Source organism: Macrotis lagotis, chromosome 7 (genome assembly GCF_037893015.1).
Source record: "Macrotis lagotis isolate mMagLag1 chromosome 7, bilby.v1.9.chrom.fasta, whole genome shotgun sequence".
Classification (NCBI taxonomy): domain Eukaryota; kingdom Metazoa; phylum Chordata; class Mammalia; order Peramelemorphia; family Peramelidae; genus Macrotis; species Macrotis lagotis.
In genome coordinates, this window is record NC_133664.1 from 155,796,677 (window position 1) to 155,811,208 (window position 14,532).

Consider the following 14,532-nt stretch of genomic DNA (forward strand, 5'->3'; position numbering starts at 1 on the left):
TTCATTCAAATCAATAATAAAAAATTATTAAAGAGCAGAGGGCCAAGCACAGATCTGCAGGCTATTCCATTACCTTCCAATTTGACACTGAACCATTAATGACTACTTTTTGTACCAGACTTCACTTAACCCACTTAACCCACAGCTCTCCACAAGTGTAGTTGAAGAAATTTTGAGAAATGTTTTGATATAATCAAGAAAAGAGTTATCTGCAGCATTCTCCTGACCAATCAATTTAGTAACTGGTCTAAAAGGAAATGAGTTTACTTAAATGTAGCCTATTTTTCATGAAGTCATAATGGTTCTTCAATATCATTTCTTTCTTTTTTATTTTTTCACAAATCTTTATTTATAATCTCCAGAATCTCTAGATCAAAATAAAGCTCATTGGCCTATAGGGTCTTAGCTTCCTTTTTATTTATTCATTTTTTTGTTAAATCAAGACAATATTTACACTTCTCTAGTTGTAGTCAACATTTTGATTTTACATGAATTTTTTTTTTAGGTTTTTGCAAGGCAATGGGGTTAAATGGCTTGCCCAAGGCCACACAGCTAGGTAATTATTAAGTGTCTGTGACCAGATTTGAACCTAGGTACTCCTGACCCCAGGGCTGGTGCTTTATCCACTGCGTCACCTAGCCACCCCTTTACATGAACTTTTAAAGATCCCTCCCAATGAGTGGCTCATCAATAAGTTCTATGAATATTCAGGAAGGAAGTTCATTTATGCCTTTTGACCCTTCTGACTCTATATCCCCAACCATAACCAGACTTCTCTCTAAGACCAAAACAGACAAATCCTTAATCACTTCACTACAACCTAACCCAGCCTTCAAATAATACCCTATTAACCATTAGCCATTTTTATTGAGATGCAGCATGGCATGGTAGATATAGAGAACTGATCTTGAAACCAGAAAAATCTGGATTTAAGTTCTGTCTGTGACACACACTGGCTGTGTGATCCTGGTCAAGTCCTTTGACCCCTATTGGTCTATATGCAGTATTCTCTAGCTTAAGAAGTTGCAGAGAAGGTACTTTCTGACATATATTGATAAAGGGAGTATGCTTGTATAGGAATTCTCAGTATCATAGGCCAATTTGCTCTCCTTGTCCAATCCAAAGATTATTCATCTCATCAGAGAAAGCAGAAAATAAAAAAAGACTTGAGCAGCTCTTTTGTTTTTTGTTATTGTTCAACTGCCTTAAGAAACATCTTATCCCTTCTTTGACCTTGTTTTTTTCCTCAAGATAGCTTTTTAAAAAAAACAACCCTTTTTTTCCTTATCCTTTTGTTTTCTTACTAGCCTCAGTTAATTCTGAGCTACAGCACTCCTGACTCTTTAAGAGATCAGACTGGATTGCATTTGTGAAGCTGCCCATCACTTTTAATGATCCCAGACTGTTCTCTGCTGCCAAAACCCATATTTTTTAACACAGATATTCACAACTTGGGGCTGTGAATCACCCCCATGATCTCAGAAGAATCAGATTTTTAGATGACCCAAAGGGCAAAGTAAGATGCATGGTGGGCACAAGCAGGTTGAAACATATTACCAGTAAGTGGTTCACAAGTTATCATCAGGGGCATGAAAAATATGTGGGCCAGAGCAATAGAAGGGAGAACAAAGGAGAACAAATGGACTGCTCAATTGCTATAATGGTATCCTTGCAATATTAAAAGAATCAGTTCATCCTCTAGGTAAATGTCGGGTAGATTCTCTTTGATGTCTCTTTGTTAGGTCGCTGGCTAAGATGCAAAGATAATGTCAGTGCTAGATATAGTTTATATTCAAAGAATACCTACATTGATGAGAATGCTCAAAGCGTCAAAACACATTCTTATACTGCTATATTCTAGGCACTATTTGAAACTTGCTAAGTCCTAGAGATATCTGTAAAATTGATGTTAAAGTCTCCATTTGGTTTTGACCACTATGCTTTGGGCCTTGTAACGTAGATATAGGAGGCCAGAGGCACAGCTCCTTATTGTATTCCCTATTATTTCTTTATGAGAATTATTGGAAAGTCCCTCTATTTTGATAGTTATTTTTGTTTCATGGAAGTTAGCCTCCACAGAATTCCTGCTTTTAGCTGAAAAAAATCTCTTAAAACACATTTTTCTCAGTGTTCATGAGAAACAGGTCTTCCCTTGTGTATCATTCAAAAGAAAAAATAAAAATGCTACCTGAGCTAAGGCCTTCAAAGAGACAGAGTGAAATAGTAGATGGGATGCAGTCAGGTTTATTGGGTTCAAATGTGGCCTATGGCACTGACTGGCCATATATGCCTGGACAGGTAACTTCAATCAATCAACAGAAATTTCTTAAGTGCTTATTATCCTACTAGCATGGGGAATACAAAGAAATTCCAAACAGGCCTAATGGAGTTGACATTATAATGAGTTTGGGACTCCATTTGTTTTTTGTTTTTTGCAAGGGAATAGAGTTAAGAGACTGGCCCAAGTTAACGAAGTAATTACTTGTCTGAGGCTGGATTTGAACTCAGGTCCTCTTGACTGCAGGGCCAGTGCTCTATCCCTGAGTCACTGAGCTGCCCCAATTTGGGGTTTTCTTGGTAAAGAAAATGGTTTGTCATTTCTTTCTTCGGCTTATTTTACAGATAAGAAAATCGAAGCACATAGGATTAAGTGACTTACCTAGGGTCACATAACTAGCCAGTGTCTGAGGCTAGATTTGAATTCATGTCTTCCTGACTCCAAGCCCAGCACCCTATTCACTATACCACCTAACTGCCCCATAAAGGGCAGTTAAGTTAATATATAAATTAATATTTATATTAATATATAATTATATATTTAATTATAGGTGTGTATATAAAAATTAATATACATATATAAATATATAAGCATATAAATTAATAAGTACATACAATATTTTTGGAAAAAGGCTCAAGTGACTATAGAAAACAAAACAGGTTTCCTGTTCAAAGTGACATTTGAGATGAATCTTTAAGGAATGCTGGACTTCTTTGAGCCTCAGCTTCCTTGTCAATAAAGTGGAGATAATAAATTATGTGAATACTCAGAGCATAACTATGCAAAGATAAATGAAATACTGTTTATAAAATGCTTTACAAAATTTCAAGTAATACATAAATTTTTCATTACTATTACTCAGTTTCATATCAGGACTTTGAATAACTGGAAATGTATTCCAGGCTTCTTCAGATGGACATTTGACCCTTTGTAGTTCAGGAGCTCACCTCTCTTTTAGCTATATCACATCTACAGTTGTTAACAACATACGTAGTGATCAACAAGGATGCCTCCCATCACCGATAACTGTGTTGATGTGATGCTGTTGCTTCTTTTTTCCCTGAGGTTTTACATTTTTTTCTAGCATACAATTTACATAAAATCCTCTAATTCAGTATGACTTTCCATGATAAACTACTTAAAGAGCTTTTTTGGTCAAGAATGGAATGAAAGAGTTAAACAAAAAGATATCACTGATAATTTTTTAAATAAATACATGCACAAATTATGTTAAAAAATCTGCAAGGAATATTTTCTCAGTTTTGACTTGTGGTAACGTCAAATGTTTATCCTTCTAGAGAATGGAAATACAGCTTGATATGAATTTCATAGACCCTGGATTGAAGACTAAAGTCTTGAAATCCCAAACTGTTATTGCTCCATCAATGCCAGTGATGCAAAATTTGTAGCTGTATTGCTCATCCACTTCATAAATAGACATTTGGGTGATATTGTGATATTGGTTGGTGTGGCTTTTCTAGAGCAGTGCTGTGATCCTCAGTCATGGCTCCTTTGTCCTTGCTACCGAAGCATTCCATGGCAGCAATGTTGCATTGAACTCTCTGTTTTGGAATATCTAATTTGGAGACAAAGGTCAATCAAGAAGCCAAGATAATCATAATTAAGCAGCATTAGGCAGTACTCATGGTCAGTAACCACCATGGCACTCTCAGAGAAAAATGGGAGTGGGAGGAATTCTATCATGTTTTTGGAGTCATCAGCAACTGATACAGTACTCTTATGACTAACCCAAGTACAGTGGCTCCCAATGACAGAGAAACTAACTCCATGGACCCACCACTTCCAGTATCACCAAACTCTGATATCAGTGGACCAAAAGGCAATTTGGCTCTTCATAAAGTGTTGGCTGATTTTTCATCAACTTCTTTAATGTTTATAGAAAAAACTGCATTTGAGGTCATAAGATCTAACAGCCAGCCAAAATATTGTTGGGGTGCCAACCAATTGACTTTTTTATGTTATTATTTTCAGACCCACCTGGAAATTAGTTGAGCTCCACTCTACAGCAAATTTATTCTCCAGGGGAGATCATTTCACAATTAATCCTCAGGATCTCCAGGGAGAGTTTCTAGATGCCATTCTTCTGACTACATACATAGGTATTATGATCTGTACCATAAGTTACAATTGAATCAGTGTTTGGAGCCCAGTCAATACATGTGATATGTCCATTATGTGCCTCCATCCAGTTCATGGACTTTCACCCATTAGTTCCCATTCTTCTTGTAGAGGTGAACTTCATGATTATCAGGACAATCTGAGTACCATCTCTATTCAAAGCATGGCAGATGATTGACACTAGTAAAAATTGAAGTAAGGACATTATTCTTAATCTTTTCAAAAGGGAAAAAGTTTGGGTGGAGAGGAGGCAGATTGGCCCCATAATGGAGGAATCGTAGATGCTGGTCAGTTGATGAGTAAAAAGCTCCAGCGAATGGCAGGAGGTAGATGGAGGCTGAGAGCTGCTGCTGCTGCTGTTGCTTCTTTGAAAGATCAAAAGTCCTTCTTCACTATCAGGACTTTGTGGGAAACAGAGTTTCTTCTCTTTCTCCTCCTTGCCAGTTTTTCAGTCATTAACACTTTTGATACCACCATTCATTTCCCCTTTCTCATATTCTTCTTCCTTCGGGGGGGGGGGGACTTTTTCATGGATTACTTCTTCTGTCCAATCTAGGAGGTCTTTCTTTTCCCTATTAAACTGGAGGGACTTATAACTGTAAAATGTGAGAGCTACAAGGGAACTTAGTGATTATTATTCTTGTATTCTTATAGGTAGTGGCCTCAGAAATGACAGAATGAATTATTTCAGAGGAAATAAAGGCCTCTATTAACTGATGAAGTGAACTGAAGAACTAGGAAAGCAATTTTTACAAATAGAGGAAAAACAACTGTGGCAAATTTTAGAACTTGGATGGATAGAATGAAAAACCAGGAGTTCAAAAGATGAAAGTTGAAATATGTCACTCATTTGTGATATGTGTGTAAGAGACATACATTTCAGATACAATCAATGCGAGAGTTTATTTTGCTGGACATGAATCTACACAACAAAGGGCTTTCTTTCTTTTTTTGTTTGTTAATTTTCTCAGTGGTGGTGGTAGAATAAGAGAGACAAATGAAGGTGTGTTAGTCTGGTTCCAGAGCTAAAGGAACAGAAACATGGGCCTAATCTCTTTAACTTATCTGTATGATACACATGGACAATAAAGGCTATAAGGATACATGTGTTAATCTGCTTTAGTGGTCACTCAGTTTCTTAAATGTTCATTCTGGTTTCAGAGGCAATATACCTCATAAGGTAGTTTCAAGAAAATCAATCTGGTCCAGAATTCCAGGATAAGTCCAAGGGTCTTTTAGCTAAGTCTTTAGTATTGGGATGTCCAAGGAGGACTGACATCTCAGGTGACAGGGCTTGTTGAGCTCTCCAGGGTTGCTCTTCTACTTTTGGTATCAACTTTTCATCCAACTCTCACCTGTGGCTTCAAGAAGCAGTAGCAAGTGCAGTAACCACAATTTGGTAAAACCATTTTAGTAAATAGGCTAAGTCAGATTGAAGGTATCCCACAGGCCTCAAGCCCATTAGTGAGTTAGGAGAATGTCTACTCCAAGCATGTGAAAACTTCCCCCTGGTAGAATGGGTGGATGAGTACAATATGGTCCAATAGTCATGAAGGTGGCTAAGCAGGTGGACCTTGGTCAGTAATCAAAGAAGTCAAGGGCATCTATTTCATCTTAGGCCATTGTCAGTTGTCCTTAATTTTGTCTTGCCTCTGGACTTGTTGACTCAGGAAGAGAAAGCAAGGCTGATGACTTGGGCAACAATGACTCACTTGAATTCAATTCATGCACAAGTCAAGAATCATCCGATGATGCCATTGGTCCTCTTCAAAAGGAAGGATGAACAACAACTGTTGTCATTATTTCATACTTAGGGAACAAAAGGAGCTGATATCTTTTTCAAATATAGCACTCTAGCTAGTGTGAACATGCCAGTCTTAATAATAATGTTTTTCCTTCATTCTCAAAAAAGACCATGACATCAGGGAGGTGATATCATTGCAAGCATATGAATTAGATATGAGTGAAGAAGTGACTGTGCTAAGTCATCAGCCTCACTTTCTCCTCCAGAGTCATCTGGGGCCAGATATGAATCAGAATGACTGGAGATGGCCCTGGATGCAGGGTAATCAGGGTTAAGTGACTTGCTCAAGGTCACACAGCTAGTAAGTGGGAAGTGTCTGAGGTCAGATTCAAACTTCCATCCTTCTGAATCCAAGGCCAGTACTCTATTCACTACACTGCCTAGCTGCCCTTAGCATGGCAGTTTTAAGCTACATACATTCATACCTACATACAAAAATTAGGAAAATTACTTTTCAGTTAGGAGCTATACTAATCCTTATTCTTACTGTCCCCCTCTCTTCTCTTCTTCTTTGTGGGGGATGTATATGTATGGTCAGATTTTAGAAGACCTGGTTAGTTTTGACTCTATCATTTACTAACTATGTGACCTTAAGAAAATCACAAACATCACCTATAAAATGGAGCTATTATTATATCCCCTAGATCATAGGGCTATGTGTGAATCAAATGAAATTTCTATAGGTAAAAAGGATCCTTTATTATCACCTAGCAAATAGCAGAGTCAGCACTTGAACCCATACCTTCCTGGCTGCCATTGAAATGTTTCCCACTGTTCTTGGACATTCCTTAAGTCTTTTTAGCTTTTCCTATAGCAGAGAAATCAGATTATATTTGTTAAACACATAATGTGTGTATGGACATCAGATAGGATGTCCATTCCCCAAAGATCAGTGGAACACATTTCTACATAGTCTTATTTTTTATGTCTTAGAATGAACTGCTATCATTTGTGTCTTTCTCTTGGAAACCCACCCTGAAAACTGTTCCTGAATGATAACTCCTCTAGAAAAGGCTTTTTTTCATATTCACAAAACCTCACACACCCCACTTATTATTAGCTGTGTGTTACCCATTAACAAGATGTCAGTCTGTCTTTGGACTCCAAACAGAAAATGATTTCCCTATAGAACTATACCATAATGACATCATGATTTGAAATCATTAGGTACCATTTTGTCAATGAACATTATTTAGAAGGGAATACAATAGAGAAGTAAGCCATAAAGATTCCAACTTAAGATAAATGGTGACACATAAGGAACCTTCTTTGTTATGTGTTTGGAGTGAGGATAATATTTAAGAATGAAGAAATATTTCATACTCAGTTTAGACTGAGTCTACCTACCCAGGCAAGGGCGGCTTTGCACGCAGGCTGAGTGGGCAACCACCTATGTGGTTTGATTTCTATCACAACGGAAGCCATTAGTCAATCAATCAACAAGCATTTATTAAAGTAAAGCGAAGAAGATTAGGAGTCAGGGAAAAGAGGATACCTAAATCCATAGCTGTCAAACCTGTCCTCACACAAAGTTTGAGACTCACAGACATCATCTGGCTTTGTTCTATGACATAATCCTACAAGCAGCTAAATGTAAGTTTAAGGTCTTCCATTACCCTGAGGTTTTTTCAGGTATGACTACTCTCCAATTTTCTCCTAAACACAGACTTTGAGAAGGTTATCAAATAAACAACATGATGACAGGCAAATAATCTATCTCTGCTCCAGTAATTTTTTTAGCTTCCTGATTTGTATCCAATCTTATGTTCAAATTGGATTTCTCTGTAAATCTGACATCAAATGTTCCCTAAATTAGGCAATAATTTTATTTTGAAACCAATACTGACAGCCTCAGTCTTGTTAGTCATCTGGTATGGGGTATAATTCCATCAGATAAAACACTATTATTAACAATTATGTCACTCCATTTCCTAATACAACATTTGTACTTGCAAGTATCTTGATCCCATCACTAATATTTTTTAAGATGACAGGAACATTTCATAGTTTTTCCTTCTCTGATTTATTCCTCTTCCACCCACTAACAATCTAATTGGAAATACATACCAACTCTGGTAAAGGTTTCCTGAGGTATATAGAATACATAGAGACCTTCTGGGTCAGCCCTCTCATTTTATATATGCAAAACTTGGAACTAGAGTGATTAAATGACTTGTACGATATAACACAGGTAATAATCTCACAGAAGTGAGACTTGAACTCAAGTCCTCTGACTTTAATCCAGGGTCCTTTAATGCTGTGCCAGGCTAGCTTTTGTTTGTATTTTGTTGGTTTATAACCTCAATCTAAACAATCCTGTGGTTATATGGAAAGGCAAGCTTCTTTTCGGATCAGCTTGGCAGAGCACCCATAAAGCTGTGTATGCCAGTGACCCAGAACTGAAAACTGGCATGATAACTAATGATGGAAATCTGGCAAAGGCACCACAGTGACTGCAAAGCCTGTCCTTCCATAAATTGTTTAGATGGTGAGCTCTATTGTGTCTCAGAAGAAAAAGTGATCATAAATTATCTCACTGTGGTAGCACATCAAATTAAACCCCTACTTTTCTTTAGATATAAGTAATTTATCACTGCTATTGTGCACTTTTAGCAGGGCTTCCCCCATATGCCCCCATAGGGCATTTTTACACTTGGTTATATCCACTGTTTCTCCTAACAACTTAATAAAATTTGGTGCACATAATGGCTCATGTCTTCCTTTTCATCACACTCCCTGCTGTCATCCTCTTGGACTTTGGTATTCAATAATGTCATAGTTCCTCTAGCTCTTCATTGAGTAAGTTATTCATCTCCACCATACTACAGGCACACAACATCATCATGTCTGATAGAGATTGTGATCCTCCATAGTTGGAATCTATTGTCATGAGAAGTAGTATGAAAGAATGCTGAGAGTAGAGTTGGGGAGACCTAGTTTCAAATTAGCCACATGATCCTAGATAAGTCATTTCCTCCTTACTCATGACTCAACAGGTTACTTCCAAGATATGTAAAGTGCTGGAGAGGATGCTTTTGTTCAGATTGTATGGTTACACATCTTCTTGGAGAGCTGTCTTTTCCCTTTAAAGTCAAGTAGATCCTCCCTGCCAAATCCCATCATGAGGGTACAGATGGTAGAGAGGTGGACCAAGGGACCATCTAGGCTTTTTAATGTTATTCTAAAATATCGAAACTTTCAGATGGTTACCTGTATGTGGCCATGGTCCAGCCTTCGCACTCTATAGAGGTGTTTAAGCCAAAGCAGAGTAGGGGGTGTTGTTTACTCTTGCAACATTTGCACTTACTTGTGCAAATGCTGAGTCTCCCAGTAGAATGTTGTCTCTGAAGATAAGGACTTTTCATTTTTGTCTTTATATTCTGATTTGCTTGATAAACATATCCTGATTAAAATTAATTTGAATTGGTTGGTTTTCTACTTTTCAAAAGCATGTTGTTGAATCAATAAACTCTTTGATTAATATTAGGAAAGAAGCATTTATTAAGTATGTAATATATTCTAGATATTGTGCTAAATCCTAAAGATAACTTCCCTGATAAGAAAGTAGAGGTCATATACAAAATATATAAGATCTTGAGACTGAGTGCTAGCGACTGGGGAATCTGGAAAGATTTGTTTTTGAAAGGGGTGGCACAGGTGAGTCTTGAAGACATATAGAGATTCTGAGAGCTGAAGAGGGAGAACGTTCCAAATAAAGGAAATAGCCTATAAAAGACTGCAGATGGAGTACATAGAGCACAGCAAGTAGAACCATTTGATTGGAACATAAAAGGGTGCACAGGAGAATAATATACCATCAGCTTAAAAAGGTAAATTGAAACCTGATTGTGAAATCAATTGTGAAAATACTATAAACTTCTCCTGAGCAGTTAGGCACCACAGAGTTTAGGCAGTCTACATGAGCTACTTACTGTCTTTCTGTCCTTTATGAATATCTAAGACTTTCCTACCTCATATCTCTGTGCCTTTTCTTTTTCCTGTCCCTTCCTCTGACCTCTCATAAACTTCTATATCACTTTTGGTCTAATTTTATTTGTGGCATCTGGTAACCACCTCACATATAGCTATCCAAAAAATTATACCAATTTTGAGGTAACTCTATGAATTAATTAATACTGACTCAAAATCATATCTCAAGAGCCCCCACCAGTGGAGTTAGTTTTGTAAAACAAATTTTATTTATATATTTTTTCACATCAAATTTTCCCCCCTTGACCTACTTATTGAGCCATGCCTGTAACAAAGAAAAAAAGAAAGAAAAACATCACCAAAATTAACTACTGTCTTTTTACTTTTATTAAGTCAACCAGATAGGACAAAGTTCAAATCAAAAGACATTTACTCAAACAGTTTATCAAATTGTGATGGTATTGGATCTCTGCATACCTAGGGGAGTATACTCTTGCCTCACCACACCATGAGTGGAGGAAGAACGTACACACACACACACACACACACACACACACACACACACACACACCATAAAATCAGGGAATACCCGTAAAAGGAGATTTATGTAAGGAACACACAATTGTTGCCAGGGAACATGTGTGAAAGAACATGCACAAAGTGTGTTCCCTGATGGTGTGTAGTGTGTGCATAGAAGCAACAAATATGAAGAGCACACAAGAAAAAGGTGGCCCAGATTTATGTATGAAAGGCACACACTTAGGAACATAAGTGACTAAGACAGATCCATTGTGGCTAATACCACTGATACTATAGAATATTATTTATCTCTTCTCCAATAAATATCATATAATCATTTTTGTCTGTTCCCATGGTTCTTTTGCTGTGGGGTTCTTTTATATCTTACCTAGAATTCAGGGGCAACTAGATGGCATTGTGGACAGAGCACTGACCTTGGAATGGTGAGGACCAGAGTTCAAATCCAGCCTCTTAAACTTACTAGCTGTGTGACCTTGGGCAAGTCACTTAACCCTGATTGCCCCACATCCAAGGCTATCTCCAGTCATCCTGATTCATATCTGGCTACTGGACCCAGATGCTCTGGAGGAGAATGTGAGGCTGGTAAGGTATAGCAACCCCACACTTAAATCTAATTCATGAGCTTGTAATGGCATGACCTATAATTCATCTTTTCAGTAACTGAAAGATGGCTCTTTGAACTATCTGCTTTGTTCTGCTACCATATCTTTTGAAAAGGAGAGTCAACTTTTTTTTTCTTACTTTTCCCCCAATCAGCACAGCCTAAGGCTACAACAGTAGTACCCAGTAGTACCTGAACCAGGCAGCATATGTCCTCAGAGCAACAATATCTTTTTCCTAAGACCATCTCTCTCTCTCTCTCTCTCTCTCTGATGCCTTTTTGGCAATGTTCAATAGATTTCTTTCACTTCTAGATAAATACTTGATTATTGGCTCTAAAGCTCCTTTAGGTACTCCACCCAAGGAAACCACAAAAATACAGTGTGTCCAACCTGTGGGTTGTATTGTATTCATGAATGGATATTGAATTCCGTATGCAGCCCTTGAGGGTTTTTAATTGGGCTATGAAAAATGGGATCTTCCATAAGAGCTAAAAGGCTGGACACCCTGATAGGAGCTTTGTGTGGGCTACTATAAAAAGGCTTCCCAGAATTGTTCCTTCTTCATTTTTTGAAGAGAATCAGTGATAACACAGATAATATCTTAACTTGTGAGTCAGTTGGATTTAAGTGAAGCAAAATTTGTCAATCTAACTTTCTTTTCCAGAATCATCCAAATCCAGTGGCAAGAAAAAAAGTCAAGATGATTGTAGATAATCCAGGTTTACAAATAAACCAGCAGCAGGGAGCAAAAGGTTTAAGTGAAGTAAGTCCTCTATTTTTGCTTGAAGCTTTGGTTACTTTATTTTACAATCCTGACTTTGATATTGTACTTTCTCAAGAATTTCTCCATCTGACCCTGTCCCCAACTTGATACCTTCTTTCCTCTCCCCCTTTCAACTTCTTTTTATGTGTTGCCTTCCCCAATTAAAACATAAACTCCTTGAGGATAAGGACTGTCTACTTATATTTGTATTTTATTGAGTGTGGTTTTTATGGAAAACACAGTGGATCAAGAGGCAGAAAACTTGTATTTGAATCCTGATTCTTCTGTTTACAACCTATGTGTCCATGAGCCACTTGATCTCAGTAATTCTCAGTTTTCTCACTAAAAAAAATAAAATCCTCATTTGTAAAGTGAGGTTGAACTAAGTTATATCCAAGATTCCTTTCAAATCTAAATTATGTCTTTCTTTTTCTTCTTGTATTCCCATTTATCCATTAGAAAGATATCCAATGAATCCTAGCTAATTCCCCTTTCAGCTTCATTTTGTGTTTTATCTTTTCCCCAGGGAGTTGTTTTTTTTTTTTTTTGGTATTTTTAGCTTAGCATAGTGCCTGCCACACAGTAACTTAATAAATGTGGATTGACTATTCATTATTAAAGCTCAACTCAAATTTTCATCTCCTCTGTGAAATCTTTCCTTATGCCAGTTCATAGGGATCTATCTTTCCCTGCCCCCATCTCTCACAAAACATTTTGGTTCACAGCCTATCATGTCATATTGTTTTATAGTTCTTTGTGTTGGTCCTATTAATCCTCTAGAACCCATCTTCCAAAGGTTTTGCCCAACTTCTGTGCCTCTTAGAGTCTCACATGGTACTCTACTTTCTAAATAATAAATGACTAAATGTTGAAAGGATTATTTTCCTTGATTCAAGGAGTCTTGGATCCTGTACTTATCTGAGGATAGCTTCATCTTTGGTCATCACATCCTTAGGTTTCTTGTGACTCAGTCCTGTTTATGACATAAATCAGACCTGTGAGCTTGAGGTGAGATTGATTGCTTATCATATTCTATGATGCTTAGATAAAAGTCATAAAAACTCCACATGTTACTTAATAAACTCCACTTGCCAAAATATATGGAGGGGGAGAGAGAGAGAGGAGAGGGGGAGAGAGAGGAGAGGGGGGGGAGAGAGAGAGAGAGAGAGAGAGAGAGAGAGAGAGAGAGAGAGAGAGAGAGAGAGAGAGAGAGAGAGAAAATGAGGAGTGACAATAAATCAGTTTTAAAACTCAGGCATAAAATGAATTTTAGTTGCCAAGGGTCCTTGAAAAGTTTTAAAATGGGACATATCCTCCTGCCTTGGTCACAGGATTTAAAAAAAAATATGTAATCCCTTTAATTTCCTCTAATATCTTGAAGTCCAAATGTTACATTCTCTCAGACCCCCAAAGGCAAGGGACACCCCTGATGCTCTTAAAAGCTTCTTGGAGCCAGTCTTCCAAGGGCTTTAAAAGTTAAAAGGAAAAAATCCCCAAACATCAAAAAACAAGCTCTTAAAATATTGCTCATGGAAATCCAGCCAAACAACTGAACTATGGACAGAGCTCTTTGTGCTTTCCCAGTGACAGACCCTCCACTTTCTGCCCTAGCTTCCTATGGCAGATCTGTGACTTCTCGGAAACATCCCCCTTCCACTCCCCCACAAATGCTTGTTGTGAATCTTCTCTTCATACCCTCAAGCCAGCTGTATCATTTCTAATCAGCATGTAATTTTACTAAATTCTCCTCCTCACTCATCCAATTTGTTAACATTTTTATATTGCATATAATTGATGAAAAGTATCAAAGCTAGACAGATTTTGTGAAGTTTAGTCCCAGGTAGGAATCTCATTTATGAGAGCAATTCATGTAGCCTGTACTTAAGAGAGGTCTGCACAAATCTAGCTTTTAACATAATTGCTAGAACTCTCAGCAGAGAAGGAAGAAGGAGGAAGAGGAGGAGGAGGAGGAGGAGGAGGAGGAGGAGGAGGAGGAGGAGAAGAAGGAGAATGAGGAGCAGGAGCAGGAGCAGGAGCAGGAGTAGGAGCAGGAGGAGAAAGCAAAAAAGAGAAAGGAGGAGGAGAATACTTAGCATTTTAAGATTTGCAAAGTGCTTTTTTAATATCTCATTTGATGCTCATTGATTATAATCCACATTTCACAATTGAGCATACTGATGCAGTTAGAGGTTAAGTGACTTGCACAAGCTCACACACTAATAAGAACCTGAGGCTGAATTTAAACTCAGGTTCAAATATTCTATCCACTCAGTCTATCTGTTTTACTCACCTCCGTGCATTTTATGAACCTGGTGCATCGGTCTACTTTCAGTCTCTCAAATACTACCCTTCATTTCCTTTCCAGGGCTTGTTGACTGTCCCCCATGTCTGAAATGCCTTAGTTTCCTTGGTTTCCATGGTCTTGACCCAACTCAAATCTCACTTTCTTCAGGCAGATCTTTCCCTGCTGATCTGA

General features: G+C 37.7%; 1 pseudogene; it reads right to left on the reverse strand.

The window, feature by feature from the left end:
- Window positions 1-3,572: 3,572 nt before the first annotated feature.
- On the reverse strand, window positions 3,573-4,622 carry LOC141494181 (actin-related protein 2/3 complex subunit 1A pseudogene; annotated as a pseudogene).
- Window positions 4,623-14,532: the final 9,910 nt, after the last annotated feature.